Source organism: Heterodontus francisci, chromosome 13, assembly GCF_036365525.1.
Source record: "Heterodontus francisci isolate sHetFra1 chromosome 13, sHetFra1.hap1, whole genome shotgun sequence".
Classification (NCBI taxonomy): Eukaryota; Metazoa; Chordata; class Chondrichthyes; order Heterodontiformes; family Heterodontidae; genus Heterodontus; species Heterodontus francisci.
Window position 1 is genome coordinate 89,352,867 of NC_090383.1, and position 16,673 is coordinate 89,369,539.

Genomic DNA, 16,673 nt, shown 5'->3' on the forward strand with positions numbered 1-16,673 from the left:
AGCACGCCCAGTCTATCTGAATGCCAATGTTTAGAAGATTCATGCCGTTTAACAAATATTCTGCTTTTCTATTCTTTCTACCAAAGTGAATGACCTCACATTTCCCTATGTTATATTGCATCTGCCACCTTATTGCCCACTCACTTAACCTGTCTATATCTCTTCGCAGCCTCTTTATGTCCTTCTCACAGCTTACATACCTACCTAGCTTTGCATTGACAGCAAACTGGGATACATTACTCTCAGTCTCTTTGTCTTTGCCATTAATAGAGATTGTAAATAGATGAGGCCCCAGCACTGATCCTTGTAGCACTCCACTAATTTCAGCCTATCAAATTGAAAATACCCCGCTTATCCCTATTCTCTGTTTCCTATCCATGAACCAGACAGGGCCTCAGTTTAATGTCTCATTTGAAAGATGGCACCTCTGACAGTGAAGCACTCCCTCAGTATGGCCCTGGAGTGTCATCCTAATACAAACATAAGAACAGACATAGGCTATTCAGCCCCATTGATCCTGTTCCACCATTCAATGAGATCATGGCTGATCTGTTTCTTATCTCCATTTTTCCACCTTGGCTGCATATCCCTTAATACCCTTGGTTAGCAAAACTCTATCGATCTCTAATTTAAAATTCTTAATTCAGCTGGCATCTACTAGTTTTTGTGAGAGAGAGTTCCATATTTCTTGAATCCTTTGCATGAAGGAGTGCTTCCTAACTTCTCTTCTGGACAGTTTAGCTCTGATTTTAAGATTATGAGCAGGATTTTCAAGGGCTCATGGAGGTGAGATTGGAGGTGAGGGGGCCTGAAAATGGGAGGGAAATCCTATTGGGCCAGCTGCACTACACATTTCCGCTCCACCGGATTCTGCAGGAGGTGGGTTGAAGGTGGGACTGGTTACCAGACTGGCCACGGCGGGTAGCCAATTAAGCCCCTTGAGGGCTTAATTAAGGGCATTGCCCTGATGCCTCTGGATATTCTAGCTGGTGTACGGGGTACCCGTCGAGCCAGGAGGCCGTCCAGGAAATGATGGCAGGCTCCCAGCGGCGGTTCAGGTAGTCATCAGAGTCGGAGGCACTATTCAATGGGGAATGTGCCGCGCTAATAAATGGCCGCAACCATGGGAGTGCCCATTACTGTGGGGGCTTTCCAATGGCCTAGCCCTTTTCGCCCTTCTTATATCCCCCATTTGTGGTCGACAAGCTCCCTCTTGCCTCCCTACATACTTCAGCAGCTCCCACGTCGTGACAGTGGGCTGCTGATCTTTCAGTGCTGGATGGCCTCCTATTAGCCCTCCAGACACCGGAGCCTGCCCGCCATCCTTAATTGGATGAGGCTTCTAGAGGCAGCGACTTAATTGGCCACCTCCTCCATAATCTCACTCGGGGTCCCGCCGCCGCCATTTCTGGGTTCCCAACTCACATTTCATCCCGACGGTGCGATCGAGACATGGGAATGAAAGTTTTCCCCTGTGTCTCCTTGTCCTTGAGTCCACCATCAGCGGAAAAAGTTAAAAGTTTCTTTCTATTGACCCTACCAATTTTTTTCAAAATCCTACAAGCCTCAATGAAATCGTCACTTTTCCTGCTACATTCCAGAAGGTACAAGTAATCTGGTGACATGTTTTTAGACTCTGCATAGCTGCATCGTGTATAAGTAGGTAAAATGGGTGTGGTAATATAATGGTTTTGTTCTTGGATTAATACTGCAGATATCTGGACTAATAAAAAACTCACTACTATATACCAATATAACCAGCAAATGGTAAAGTTTATGAAAGTCTTTTTCAGTTATTTAAAATCAGGTTACTCACAAACAGTGGACTTGATGCTTTTATTAAAATTCTTATTTATTTATGATAAACCATTTTCAGCTGTATTAATCAAACTTCACCAGGTTATTATTCTTAAATACATCAAGGAAAAACTTAAAAGCAAATTTTAAAAAAAAATTACATTCTAAGATGCTGCCCGATTGCAATGGCTCACAGCAAATTTTACATGAGTTTGAATGGAGGCTTGAGAACAGAAAACACTTCTCAAAACTAGAGCAATTTTGAGTGCAATTTGCGTCTGGATCGTTGATTATGCCTAAAGTGGAAACTCTGGGCAAGATTTTCCGTTTTGGGTCGGGACCACGACATTGGAGTCAAATGTGGGTCTTAGCCCCTCACCATGTCGGGAACAGTCACCAGATATCAATTTTGTCTGATTGGTCAATTGGTCGTCAGAGGGCATGCTTGCCATCATTTGGCGGAATGCCTCATCACCAGAACTTTCAAACAAACACCAAGATGTAGCTTGGCTGGTGGTGAGAAGAGCCCTCCCCGTCAGATCCTTCCTGCACATCCGGAGTCTCACACCCTCCGCACAATGCCCTCGTGGTGGCTGTGATGGGGAAGAGATGGTTGCCCACCTCCTTCTGGAATGTGTCTTTGCAAAGCAGGTGTGGAAAGAGATGCAGTGGTTTTTGTTGAGGTTCATCCCAAGCAGCTCTGTTAGACAGGAGTCTGTGCTGTACGGGCTGTTCCCAGGGACGCACACTGAGATAAACATCAACTGCTGCTGGAGGACTATCAATTCTGTGAAAGACACCCTTTAGTCTGCCCAAAACCTGCTGGTCTTCCAGCGCAAAGAATTGTCCACCACCGAATGTTGCAGACTGGCACATTCCAAGGTCCAGGACTACGTGCTGAGGGACGCACTAAAGCTTGGGGCAGCCGCAGCAAAGGCTCAATGGGGAAAGACCACAGTGTAAGGTCCCCCCACCAAGCTGAACGGAGGGGCTGGATCCATGGGAAACCCCTCGAACTGTATCGGGAAAATTTTGTGTGCTGTAAAACGTAAAAATGTATATGGCATGACAAATGAAATGGAAGGGTTGTGAGGCAACTCATGATTGTATTGAAGGAAACTGATCACCCTTGCACTGTTTGTTTTTTTTGTCTTGGTGCTGTTTGAAACTGTTTGGTAATGTATTTTTTACAGATTTTTATGAATAAAGTATATTTTGGAAATAATAAAAAAAGCTTGCCATCCAATTAAGAATGGCGGGCAAGCTCTTGAAGCTGGAGGCCAGAGGAGGGCTTCCAGCACAAAAGAGCTGCAGCCTGCTGTTGCAGGTAAAGGACAGTAAGGCGTCTCCATCTTGATGCACCCTCTCAGCACTTTTAAAATATTATAAATTAAAATGGTCACAGCTGTTGGACCACCTGCGGCTGCGGATGTGGCCAGGTAGGCAGGGGTGGTCCTCAAAGTCATCCTGGATCTTGGTCTCTGATCTAATGCCTTAATTGGCCTTTTCATTACCTTGACTAGATACCACCTGCTTGTGGGCCGGTAGCTGTTCCGCCCCTAATCCCCGAAAATGGCTCAGGGCCGGGATGGTGCTGACAAACTAGGCGGGCTCTCGACATTGCAGAACCAAAGGGCCAACAGCTCTGGAGCCTCGGCAGTCCCACCAGGAGAGGTGGGCACTGTTGAGGCACCTCAGGGATGGCGAGGGAACCTCAACATGGAGGTGTCCTCAGAGGCGTTCATGAAATTAAAAGCTAATGAGGATCGAAGTTGGTCAGTGAAGCCCCTGGGAGTGAAGGGGAAACCCCTCCACAGCACTAGTTTGGGCCTTTCATGGCTATCGCCCCATCATTGGGGCATGGAGCTTTTGGCTTTGAGGACACCCAGCCAATTGCAGGGCAGCCATTTTCACTGACCTGGAGGCCTCCTCATGCGGCGGTGGTGGTAAATGCTGGCGAGGCTGTGAAATCACCCCTAATTGCGGCCTTAATCATCTTAATTTGCTACCAGCCTCCGTGGTGTGGGCAGCCGATCTTGTTCTCTGCCTGCCCCACGAAACTTGCCCGGTGGCGGGAATGCACGGGGTGCTGTCCCGACATGGCTCCCTCCCTCTTTTCCCAGCCCTTCCCTTGCTTCCAACACTGTCTCCATAGGGCTGGGAAAATCCAGCCCATTGAAAAGAGGTTCTATATCAAGCAGACTTGTGTATAAAAATACTAAAACAATATGTTAGCCCAAATACCTAGACAAAATGTAGTTTCCCAAAAAATGTGAGGCTACTGTGAGGGGTAAGAACATCACACTGGCGATCATGTCAGTGGGTTAGGTACAAATGAGGTTACTGAATGAGGCGGCAGGTCTAGTGTCTAGAATGACGGTGCAGGTGATAAGAATGATTGTGTGCTAACTCTTTCCCAGCTGCCTCTTTTGACACTGGGCGTGTTTTAAACACACTTTAACAGCAATGGTGTGGATTGAGATTGGCACGTAACAAGGAGATAGGGTTTCAAAACACTCATGGTTTCATGCCTTAACTATGAGGTAAATGTGCCAATGATTTCAAATGGATCAACAAGAAAACTCTACAAGCTAATTAAAAAGGTTAAAGGTGAAGAGAAATAAATTCTTTTTCAGTTGGGAAGAAGTAGAGGATACTGATAGTTTAGTTTTTCATCAATAAAGATTTCAGTCACAAACAAATATGTGTGTTTTTTTCCATTTCATCAGACATGACCTGAATTTTCACCTCTGAGTACTTTTTTTTTGTTTCCAACAGCTAGCCATGATAACAGAACTTGTGTATTTCAACTCTCAGCTTTGGTCTTCTGCCTTCCATTTATCAAAAGAGGCATCAGTGCTTCATTTCAAGTTAAGGATCTTTTTGACTTTTCACTAAAGGAGGTTTCCTGCTTGCGTAATAAATAGTTTCAAGTATTCAGCTGTTGAACAGATTTAGAAGATCATGGGGCATATTTGAGTTCTTTGAAGTCTCAGTGAAATAAAGCTGTGCAGCAAAAGTTCTATTAGCATTGTCAAATATAAAAAATGACATGCTATTCTGAGCCTTTAATGGGGCCTGTGTTCTGGAGAACAGATAAATTTAAAAGGGAGTTGTACAACACAACTGAAAATGTTCTGTTGAAAACCTCTTGCTGTGTAGAAAAATTATGAAACTTTCACCCATCATTGCAAGAAATAAATTTGGATGATATACTGTGTAGAGCAGCATAATCAGTTCCTGAAATGCTTGCTTTCTCTTTTCAGTTTTTCACTTTCTCCCCTGAAAGTATTAACTCTTGGTCTGATATGGCACCATAGGCACTGCAGCTGGTCAGTATTGTGCCCAGGTTTCAACTCTTCATGTGTCACTGATGTTGCTGGGCTGTTTATCCATGACAGTTATCAAAGCGGAACCCACACTTCTTATTGAATCTCACATCTCTGCACTTTCCAGCCCAAGTCTCTGTATCATAAGCAGCATTGGGAATTCTGGCTGATTTGACCTCTGCCTAGCTCAGTGGCACTAACGCCAAATGCAGCAAATCTATTACCACTCTGGCTGGGATCAGCAAACACAACACATTTCATGGATCAAAACCTGGACTCTTCTGTTTGGTATGGCTTGTCTCCATACTAGACATATATTTATTCATTGAACCATCAGGGAAACTTGGCCTAAAATGAAAATGTTATTTTATACCACATGTGGAGCTAAAATTTCCAACTGGTGGGATGCAAATCCAGCCTGCAGGAAACCACATTTTCAGTGATCTTGTTCAGTCCCCATGTGAACCTCGAGACCCACTCCACCCCCACGCCTGCATGAATTTCCATCTGCCCTTTTTGCCAGTGTACAGTGCGGTTGAACTAAAGGTGCAAAACCTAAGCCCGCTGCCTGCGTGCAAGTAAATGTTTTTATGTCAAATGAAGGATTTCCCAATCTTCAGGTGGAAGTTCCACCCAACGTTAACTCAGCCCATTCACACTGGACATTAAAGATTAACTGTATGAAGAAGGGAGCTTTTAATGGGACAGAGGCTTTCAAAACTTTTTTAAGCAGTACATTTAAAAAATGTTAATGTTAACAGAAGAGCAGCCAAATCATTGTCTCCAAAATCAGCAACAAACAGAAGAAGATTCTTAAAGAAGAGGGAAATGCCAGAGCACAAAGGCTCACTTCAGCTCAGGGAGCGACAGAATAATAAACTGCAAACTTCCAAATCCACTGCTGTTCGGCAAGTCCATATAAGATGAATGTAGGATTTAACTTTTTTCAGTTCCCCTAACTGCAATATATAATGCTTGAAATTGTACAAGATAAAAGAAGGCAGGTTTGGGAAATAAGCTGACAACAGATCAGACTTGGAACACTTGCCTTTATGACACTAACTGTATCTGCAGGTCCTAGCACAGATATCTTCTGATGAAAGAGGGGAATTTCCCCTTTTGGATATAGGTCAGCTCAAAGGCAGTCGGAGAGCCGTATAATTTTCCAACAGCAGTCAATGTCACCATCTTCCTTAACACCTATATCTCTCCTCCTTACAGACTTTACCTGCAATTCCAAGACAACTTATTGCACATAGATGCAGACTTATGCACAAAATCAGCAGTGCCAGCACTTGTAGCTTCTTCCCTACTAAATAGCAACAGCAGAATGGCCTAACAGCTCAGCCTTGGCTCAGTTGGAGAACTGTTACCTCTGAGTCAGGAAAGCTGTGGGTTCAAGTTCCACTTGTGACCATAAATCCAGGTTGATAATTCATTGCATTTCGGAGGGAGTACTACATTGTCGGAGGTAACGTCTTTCAGATGAGTCATTAAACTGAGGCCCTGTCTGCCCTCTTAGATAGATGTAAAAGATCCCAGGATGCTATTTGAGGAAAGAGATGGGGAATGATCCTAGTGTCCTGAACAATATTTATCCCTTAACCAACTTTACTGTGGATACTGACCTGACTCCTCCAGTGTTCCTAATCACTGAAAAACTGCACATTAATAGGATAGAAGGCCTTTGTGCTTATGTAGGCCATGACATTGTGTTCCGAGCCTGCACAGCCAAATGGACTGGAAAATCCTTCACCACAAAACAACTGTGCAGCTGTGTCATGTTGCTATTCAGTAGGAAAGAAGCTAGAAGTGGTACCACTACTGAATAATGCTTCAGTCACTTGGTCTGCACATCCATATGCAACAAATTGGCTTGAGGTTATGCACTTAGTGCTTCTGAACTCAGTGTTTGGTGATAACCTATGCTATTATTCCTTCCAGGTATTTCACCTATAGAAGGAGCAAGTATTTGTTGGGTCTCAGTGGGAGCTGATTGAGATTGAGATGTCTTTGTGCTGGGTCACACTGAACATTGAAAGCTTCCAAGCAATATACAACTACTCCTGAGCCAGAAGCTTTGGCAGAAATGTCTGTGTTGTACTTTGTATCACGAAATAAGAGAGTATACAAAATTTGTGTGCTTCCTTCTTCTGAACATCCCTGAAAACAGGACAAAACAGTCCTTCAGATATTATGGCCAGAATTTAACGTCACCTGGTGGGACCACGGTCCGGGAAGCGGAAGTGGGTGCTGAAGGCGCTCCCGCTCTGGGCTCAACTGCCGCCACGATTGCGCGCTAGGTATTCAATTAGCGTCTTGCTGGTGAACAGAAAAGGTGCGCACAGGAGGGAAGGTCTGCGTCAGTGGGGGTGGGCAAGAGCTGGAAGAAGGTGCTGACAGCCATTTAAAGGGGCTGTCAACACCTTTAGTGGCTCTGAGAATGCTACATGCTTCTCAGAGTATACTGAGAGGAGCAGAACCTGCAGTGAAGACACATATAGCAGGCTGAGGGGAACAGGAGCTGTCCTCTGACCTGAAAGGGCGATCCACCAGACCTTCACAGATACCAACCCGAGACCCTGGAGGACCAGTATCCGCTTGCAGTAAGCGCAGAGAGAACCAACAGGGTGGCCCCACAGTTCATCGATGACTCTCTGCATGTCCTCCTCCAGGCGGCTGAGGCAAGGCAGGAGGTCCTCTTCCCACGGGACAGAAGGAGGAGGCTTCCCCAGAACACCAGGAAGGCCTGGATGGAGGTTGCAAAGGAGGTCGGCAGCCGCAGGGTTGTGAGGAGGACATGGATCCAGTGCCACAAGCAGGTCGATGACCTTCTCCGCTCTGCCAGGGTGAGTGGCAAACCTCAGTTCTAGTTGCTTTGTACTCAGATGGGTGGGGATCCAGGTGTTGATATTGTAAAGTAAAGCCCTCTATCTGGAGTGAATGGCTGCAGCTCTGTCATGGGGCATATGCCGGGCACATCTGACCCGACAAGGGTCCAGAAGTGTGCCAATCTTACACTCGCATGGCAATGGTCCCAGAGGCAACATGCAGCAAGAGGGATGAGCAGGTGGTCTTTGAGGTCAAGTAACTGAAATGATTCTCATGTGTCTCCACAGGAGAAGAGGGCCCAGACTGCCCGTGAAAGGGCACGGACCGGTGGTGGTGTGCCAATCATTGCGATTTTCACTGCTGTGGAGGAGAAGGCATTGCTACTTGCTGGTGAGAATGGAGACCAGTCAGTTGCTGATGGGTGAGGTTGGAGCACCTGGGTGAGTCACCTAGAATGTGGGCATGCTGCGGGGGGTGGCGGGGGGCTTAAAACAACGAAGGTTGTTTGAGCATTCAAACTCACAGACATGTGGCCAGACTGTGGGCTAAGACGTGTCCTTCAGTCTGGAGTGTTGCACAGACCTGATCATTCTATTTCCTACTGCAGGTGAATCACAGCTGCTGCCAGGTGATGTATCTGGGGGACATCTGACCACCTCTACAGAGGAGGGGAGGAATCTCAGAGGGTGCAGCAGCACATCCTTTCCCCACGCCAAGCACCAGATCAGAAACAGTCACCTTGGTTGGACTAATAGCGCATTCAGATTTCTGGTCACAACCTGGTTCTAGCACCGCACAAGTGCCAGACCAGCTTCCAGAGGCAATATCGGCTGATGCCTCTGACACTTGGAGGACTGTGGGAGGCCAGGCCAGTGCTGAGCCCCATGCTGATGATCAGCCTCTGAGGTTATCCATTCGGTGGCAGATGCTGCAGGTGCGTGAGATGTGTGAAGATCTGGCAGAGTTACCAGAGACTATGTGTGCTCTGGCTCGGACTCTGGAGGAGTCCTTCCAGGCCATGAGTTCTGCATAGTCCCTCTCATCTGTGCAACTGGCTTCCTCCATTGACAGATTGGTGACTGCTGTGGAGAGGCAGCGCCTGCCAGAGATATGCAGAGAATTGCACACCATCGCAGTGTCAATGGGCTCCATGTATCAGCGTCAATGCACAAGCGGGATGAGGCACCTGGGGTCTCTTCCAGGTGCTCATCCCTCTCAGGTCAGCAGGGAGGCCCAAATGTGTCTCATGACAGCAGTGGAGCAGCAGCAGTCTGCATCTGGGGGCTCTTCTCAGAGCGCTCCTCATGCAGACAGCAGCTCCTTGGCCCCTCTACCAGTGACACCAGCACCTCAAATTGTCATGGTGACAGAAGGTGCTCCTGAGACTCCTCAGGTTCACCTCAATATGCCAGGGCCCTCATGGCCTCAGGCAGCCAGAGGATGGCGCCAAGGTCATCCCAAGCCACAGGGCAGCCTGATCAGCCACCTGCCTCTGCCGTAGCTGGTAGCGAAGGGGATCGACATGTAGGAGCATAGAGTCATAGAGTTATACAGCACAGAAGCATGCCCTTTGGCCCATCTTGAGCACTCTGAAAAGATTTAATAAACCACTGTAACTGCACTTTGGTTTCACTGGTGTGATTTTGATCCATGTTAATTTTTGTGCAATGTTCTACAAACTTCCCTGACACCCAACTCCTGCAACCTCCAACTCCTTCCCCCCAACATTCAGGTGGCTGCGCACCCTCCTCGTCTGAGGATGCCTGGTGCTGAACAATTTCCTCAGCATCCAGGGCCTCTCCCCTCTGCAGCGCCAGGTTATGGAAGGCGCAGCAGACAACCACAGTGCGAGATACCCTTGCTGACGAATACTGAAGGGCACCATCTGAGCGATCCAGGCACCTAAATCTTATCTTTAGAAGACCTATAGTCTGCTCTATGGTGACTCTGGTCATCACATGGCTCGCATTGTGCTGTTCTTCTGCCTCATTCCGTGGGTTCCTCACAGGTGTCATCAACCATGTCTTCAGCGGGTAACCCCTGTTGCCAAGTATCCATCCTAACAGGCACTCAGGGGGGCTGAAAAGCATTGGCATCAGTTCCCACCCTTATGCTGTGCTGTGCAGATGATTGTGAGATTCCGCACATGTCTCCTGTAGAAGCCTGGAATGAGCCTGATGCAGAGAAGTTCAGAGCGACTGTGACCTTTACTGCCACCGGTATTGGATGGCCACCCACGCAGTTGGAGCTGACCTCCACTGCCATCATCTCACACAGAGATGTCATAGTCTCTTGGGACAGGTGCAGTCTTCTAAGACACTGGCACTCTGACATCTGCAGGAAGCTCAATCACTGCCGGTTTTTCCTGCCTACTGGGTAGGCTTGTCTCCTCACAGGTCTGTGCTCCCAGTGCACTCTGTGGCCTTCTACCCCTCCCCCATTACCAGACTGCACCTGCAGCTGGCCAGCAGGTCGCTGATTTCCTTAGCCATTTGCCCGCCTGTCCCTCTTTGTACTGTTCTCTTCCTCGCTGGAGGACCCTCCTCCAGAGTGGACAATGCCCATGGTAGCAGCGTTCCAAAGATGTATTTTTTTTTAATTCTTTCATAAGATGCGGGCATCGCTTGCTAGGTCAGCATTTGTTGCCCATCCCTAATTGCCCCTGAACTGAGTGGCTTGCTAGGTCATGTCAGAGGGCAGTTAAGAGTCAACCACATTGCTGTAGGTCTGGAATCATATGTAGGCCAGACCAGGTAAGGATGGCAGATTTCCTTGGGGACAGTTTTTGCCGCTTGCTGCAAGGAAAGGCACTTCCCTTCCCCTACCTGGGATAAATCACAGAAGCTGTGACCCTACCAGGAATATTAATCACTCAAGGGAGCCCTGGTGAGCCAGCAATATCAGCCCAGACCTTCGAATTTACTGCTAAATCCAACACACAAAACAGAAAACTCCTGTACCTCAAACTCCTTCAGTGAGAGAGCGGTTGCCACTCATTTAAAGCTGTTGGGTCTGAGACCCCTCATGTGTCCTGTGCGCAGAACATAAAATGGCTGTCAATTGGCTTTTTAATTACTTCAATTGGATGTCAATTGCCTTAAATCGGATGGCGAGCGGCCTTCCCATCTCACCTGCCGTCCGATGAGCGCAAAATGGCAATCTGATGTCATAATGTCAGGGACCAGTTTCAACGCCATCAGCGCAATTTTTTGATGCAGCTGCCTCCGAGTACACCCAATTTGATAAGGTAAAATTCCGTACCTATCGTCTTTGAATAGTGCCTTGGGATCTTTTACATTCACCTGAGAGCACAGACTGGGCCTTTGTTTGATATCTCATCCTAAATGCATACTGAATGAGGTTCAGTATATTCAAAACACAAGTAATGCCCCAAATGTATCCACCATGTAAATAAGAGTCAGCAACAATGATATAGATTTTTGCTCAGTATGATAGTGGGGCTATAAATTATCTTAAAGTTTTAATCTTGAGACAGCTGTTGTTTTGGTGGAACTGTATAAACATTTTTTTGGATCTTATAAAATCAGTCTCAGTCAGCCAAGGAAATAAAAGAGATTTATGGGCTGTAAATGGAAGTTGGTTTGAGCATGAAGGAGGCCAAAGTTGTTTGGTGCTAAAGTGTGTAATATAGTCTACATGTGGGTATTCATCACGGACTTCTGGTTTTCCTCAAAGTGTCAGAAATTTGTATGGTTGCATTACTAGTTATGTCAGTAAAATATTGAGTTAAATAGGGTGAAGCCATGGTACATACAATAAGGAAGGATAGACAAAGATCAATAGCTATGACCAGATTTAATGACTAATTTTATATTATAAAATGTAATAATTCCATAGCAAGGACTCCTCCAGTAGCTTGGTGGGTCATGCATCATTTGCTGTTTTACTGAACCATATAGGCCAGAACATCCTATGTTTGGCCCCTAGTACATACTGAGTTGGCTGATCTCATCTGGAGCTTGAGAAGGGACACTGCGATTTGTCTAAGTTGCCATTTGGTTTATTAGCCACAGTTCCTGCCCCTGACTGCATAGAAAGCACAGCTGCTGGCACCTGTGCAACAATGCTTCCAGCAAGAGTCTTGAACGGTCAGGGAGGAAAGCAAACCAGGAAACAAAAAAGAAAACAAATATTTACCACTTCACAGCATAAGTACTTATGAGTAAGATGGTGTTTACTCTTAGAGGACCCATTCCCTTTAAGTCAAGGACAAATTCAAGCAGTGCAGAAAAAGTTATTGAGAATCAACTAACTTCACCTTGACAAATTTGTTGACGAGTTCTTTTTTTACTCGGTAGATTGATTCAGTGAATAAAATTGTGCAGTGGTGGAGATGGGTTTGTTCCCTAATATTGTGGGATTTATTTGACTTTATCTGCTGTTGTTAATAAAATAGTCATAAAAATGTCAAACAATATAGCTGATACTACTTAGATGTTGTCAGTGAATTCTGGATATGATGAATTTTGTTTGTGACAGATGCCTGTTGTTGGCTCGCTAGCATCACGTGTGGAGCAGTTCATTAATAAATCTAAAATTTATTGATTGAAAAACTTCCTGACACAGCGTCGAGTATTATGGGCCAGTTGGATAATTTTTATTGCGAGATACACAAAGCATATTACTTCCCCATGCAACAAAACAGAATCTGCTCAAGCAGCCCAGCTCAGTGAGTTGCAGCAGGGTGGGGGCATGAGGGTGGGTTTGGGGTGCGGTGCTGGTTCAATGCCTGGCAGAACTGCTGTTTGTTGAATATGGGGTTGGGAGGAGCACTCCTATTCCTCTAGGCTTCACATTCAGATAAGTCCATTTTAAAACTTAATTGGTTGCAACCTGCAGCGGCCCCTTAGGCTGTCTATAGACCTTATTTTTCTGAGTACTACCGCCACTTAGTTGCATATACAAAGGGCATAATGCCTCGTTCAGGTGTGGGCATTGAATGCCAATTTTTTGGTCTTTACCAATATTGGGGGGGGGGGGGGGTGGTGGGAGGGGTGCAGTGCACCTCTGGATCATAATGAACATATTCTTTCTGCCCGCCAGTGTAAGACTTAGGATGCTGTTTAGCGCCTAGAATTGTGGGCTGCATGGCTGAATTTCTAGGCCAGTGATTAATTTCATTTGACAAAAATTAATTTAAAATAAATGCATTCAACAAATGTTGAATGTGACAGATGCCTGTTGTTGGCTCTCTGGCATCACGTGTGGAGCAGTTCATTAGTAAATCTAAAATTTATTGATTGAAAAACTTCCTGACACAGCGTTGAGTATTATGGGCCAGTTGGATATGGCACATGTTTTAATTCTGCTATAAGCATCAATGGGAATTGACGTTAAAATCTGCAGTTTGCACCATAGCAGAGAGTATGCTGCAGCCTCATAGCCACGGACAGAGGAGACTTCCATTCGATTAGACTGATCTGGTGTCGGGCCCGAATTCTGCAAGGCCAGTATGTGAGGCACTCCACCACTTAAGTTCCCTATGAAAACTATTTCAAATTGATATGTATTTCCTCTTGTTGATGAATTGATTAAAGATATAGCAATGGTTTTATGTCAACAATTTTAGGACAAGTGCAAAAATGAGTCGTGCATTAGTCCCAAAAAGTAAAAGCTACAAAGCCAGTAGCATGCTTTGTGTTTCTTAAGCCATGTTTTAACATACTGGGGGTGAAATTCAACTGCAGTGGGTGTGAAAAACGGATGGCTGGTAGAAGTCAATTTGAAGGAAATTTGGGTATGTTGTATAATGGATAAGCAATCCACTAATGCTAAAGTTGAATATCCACCCCCACAGTGTCAGCAGGATTTTTTAATGCAATGAATTGGAAAATAGTCTTGTTTATGTGAAAGTTTGGTAATGCAAATGAAAAATGTTTTCCCTACTGAACTGAAATAATAAAAAACAGACGCACGAGGAGCTGCCAGATTTGAAATCTCACGTCTCACTACCAATTATTGCTGTCTTTGTTTTTTGGTGTTAAAATCCCTGTACCCCTGTGAAAAACTTGAAGATTAATCTGAAGCCAAAGTTTGGCATTTGCAGCAGACCTAAGCACATGGTTTTCTGTAACAGACTGATTGCACATACACCTTTGGAAAGATCTACCAGATTGAACCGAGCTTGAATTTACTGGAATAAACTTTTACAGCAGTAGCTTTTTGTCAAGGGGCCTCCCAACCAAGAGGTAGTAAGCTTGTATCTGTGATTCACAACACATTGGGGATTGGCAAATGATGACCATACGCTTTTCCACAGAAAGAAAAGTATGAGGCTAATTGAATAGTTTTATTTTAAAATGTACCTTTCATGTTGCGTGGAAACTAAGGTACCGCAATCGGCACAGATTCCCAGGTTAGATAACATCACCCATCGTTGATTAGGCCATGAAGGGGGACCATAGATGCATGTAGCACTAGATTTGCTGATGTCCACAGGGTAAGGTGTGTGGTCACAAATAGCCCTAAGGCCACAAAATGAGCCCCACCATTGTAGGGCAATGTAATTTTGATTTTGAAATGGTTTCTTTATAGATTCCATTTTTGAAAACTTAATTATATATAACCAACAGGGAAGTGATGGAATTCAGAAAACAGCCCACCAGTTGAGGTCAGGCTATACAGTTGCACAAGCAAACAATTTCATTCTAACTTAATACTGCTGACAAACATAAGCCAAGGCCATATGACATTGTCAGCATTGTTTCCAGAATAAAGCCATCAACATAATATATGTGCTGCTGTTTCCTGTTTATCTGTGCAGTTTTGTGCAATTGCATTTTGTGAACATGTTCACTGCATGTATAAGATTCAGCTGTGACATGTGATTTAATTGCTAGTTAATGAGAAGAATCCATTTAAATTAATTACCAGTCAGTTTATATTGCCTGTTTATTATCCACTGGTACCACCTCATTGTCCAATGATTCTCTAATAATGGTTGTCAGTGCCCATAAATCTCACAAATGTTGTTAGTCCTCTGGAATAATACTGTCTATTCCCTGATAATTGGGATGTTTTGAGCCCTTTTAGCCTACATAGATTTCCATCTTATTTATATTGAAGTCACTACTTTGTTTACTCTTTTTGCAGAGGGCATGTTGTCCATGTCTTCTTTTGTGAATGCTTGGAGGAGATAATCATTCAGAATAAAATTATCTTGTGCTCATCCTCGGTTTCGATTCTGTTTGTATATTTTATGATTTTCACCTTTTCTCGCATTGCCCACTTTCTGTTAGAGTATTGGAAGAATGGCTTGGCCATGTGAGCTGCATGGAAGATGGCAGGATCCCCAAAGACACATTGTACAGCGAGCTCGCCACTGGTATCAGACCCACCGGCCGTCCATGTCTCCGCTTTAAAGACGTCTGCAAATGCGACATGAAGTCCTGTGACATTGATCACAAGTCGTGGGAGTCAGTTGCCAGCGTTCGCCAGAGCTGGCGGGCAGCCATAAAGGCAGGGCTAAAGTGTGGCAAGTTGAAGAGACTTAGCAGTTGGCAGGAAAAAAGACAGAGGCGCAAGGGGAGAGCCAACTGTGTAACAGCCCTGACAAACAAATTTTTCTGCAGCACCTGTGGAAGAGCCTATCACTCTAGAATTGGCCTTTATAGCCACTCCAGGCGCTGCTCCAACACCACTGACCACCTCCAGGCGTTTACCCATTGTCTCTCGAGATAAGGAGGCCAAAGAAGAAGAAGAAGATTGGAAGAATGTTTTTTTTGTTTTATTTTGCCTCTGCTGCTCTGCGTTTTTATGTGACTCTTTGTCTCTCTATTCAGTATGCTGAGATACAGCACTGAAACAGGCCGTTCGGCCCACCAAGTCTGTGCCGACCAACAACCACCCATTTATACTAATCCTACATTAATCCCATATTCCCTACCACATCCCCACCATTCTCCTACCACCTACCTACACTAGGGGCAATTTACAATGGCCAATTTACCTATCACCCTGCAAGTCTTTGGCTGTGGGAGGAAACCGGAGCACCCAGCAGAAACCCACGCGGTCACAGGGAAAACTTGCAAACTCCGCACAGGCAGTACCCGGGTCGCTGGAGCTGTGAGGCTGCGGTGTTAACCACTGCGCCACTGTGCTGCCCATTCATCCAGTCGATAAAAGACTTGGAAAAGCCATTTATTTCCTTTTTATATCACTTTTACTTTGCTTGTTAATCCATTTTGGGTGATGGTTTGTTTGAGCATGTTGGTTTTCAGTATGTATGTACCCTTCATATTGAACACTATATTTTTAAAGGTGTCCGACTTTTCCTTAACTGTAGTGTCATTGAGGAACTTCATGCAATCTACTGGCTTTAGTTGTTCTCTTATTGTATTGAATACATCTCTGTAAAAGTTACATATCTGGCTCCTGGTTTAGGGTATTTCTGAATTCCAAGATCACGTTAAACTTGATTTTTTAATGGTTAAATATCTCAGGGGTACAATGATTTCCACTTCCTATGTATTACCTGGATCTATTACCATTAATAATAATTCTTTGCATCTGTTTGTTTTGCAAAAAGAGATTTTCATTGAGGGAGTTCCCCCTTTAGTGAAAGTACACTTCTGTTCCACATTGTAAGTACATTTTTCTCCATTTTTCAGGTAGTGTATTGTACATAGAATCCAGTGACAATAGCTGCAGGACTGTTAGGCAGAAAACAGAGAGTAGGAATAAACAGATCATTCT

The 16,673-nt window shown here is 45.0% G+C and overlaps 1 protein-coding gene across 2 annotated transcripts in view; it reads left to right on the forward strand.

Annotated features, from left to right (window-relative positions):
- The window catches only part of LOC137376488 (zinc finger CCHC domain-containing protein 3-like), a 153,532-nt gene extending 137,158 nt beyond the window's left edge, over positions 1-16,374 (forward strand). For both annotated transcript variants that reach the window (XR_010976246.1, XR_010976247.1), the window contains one exon: positions 15,218-16,374. The gene's annotated coding sequence lies outside the window, so the exon portion shown is untranslated. The remainder of the gene's footprint in view (positions 1-15,217) is intronic.
- The last annotated feature ends 299 nt before the right edge of the window (positions 16,375-16,673 follow it).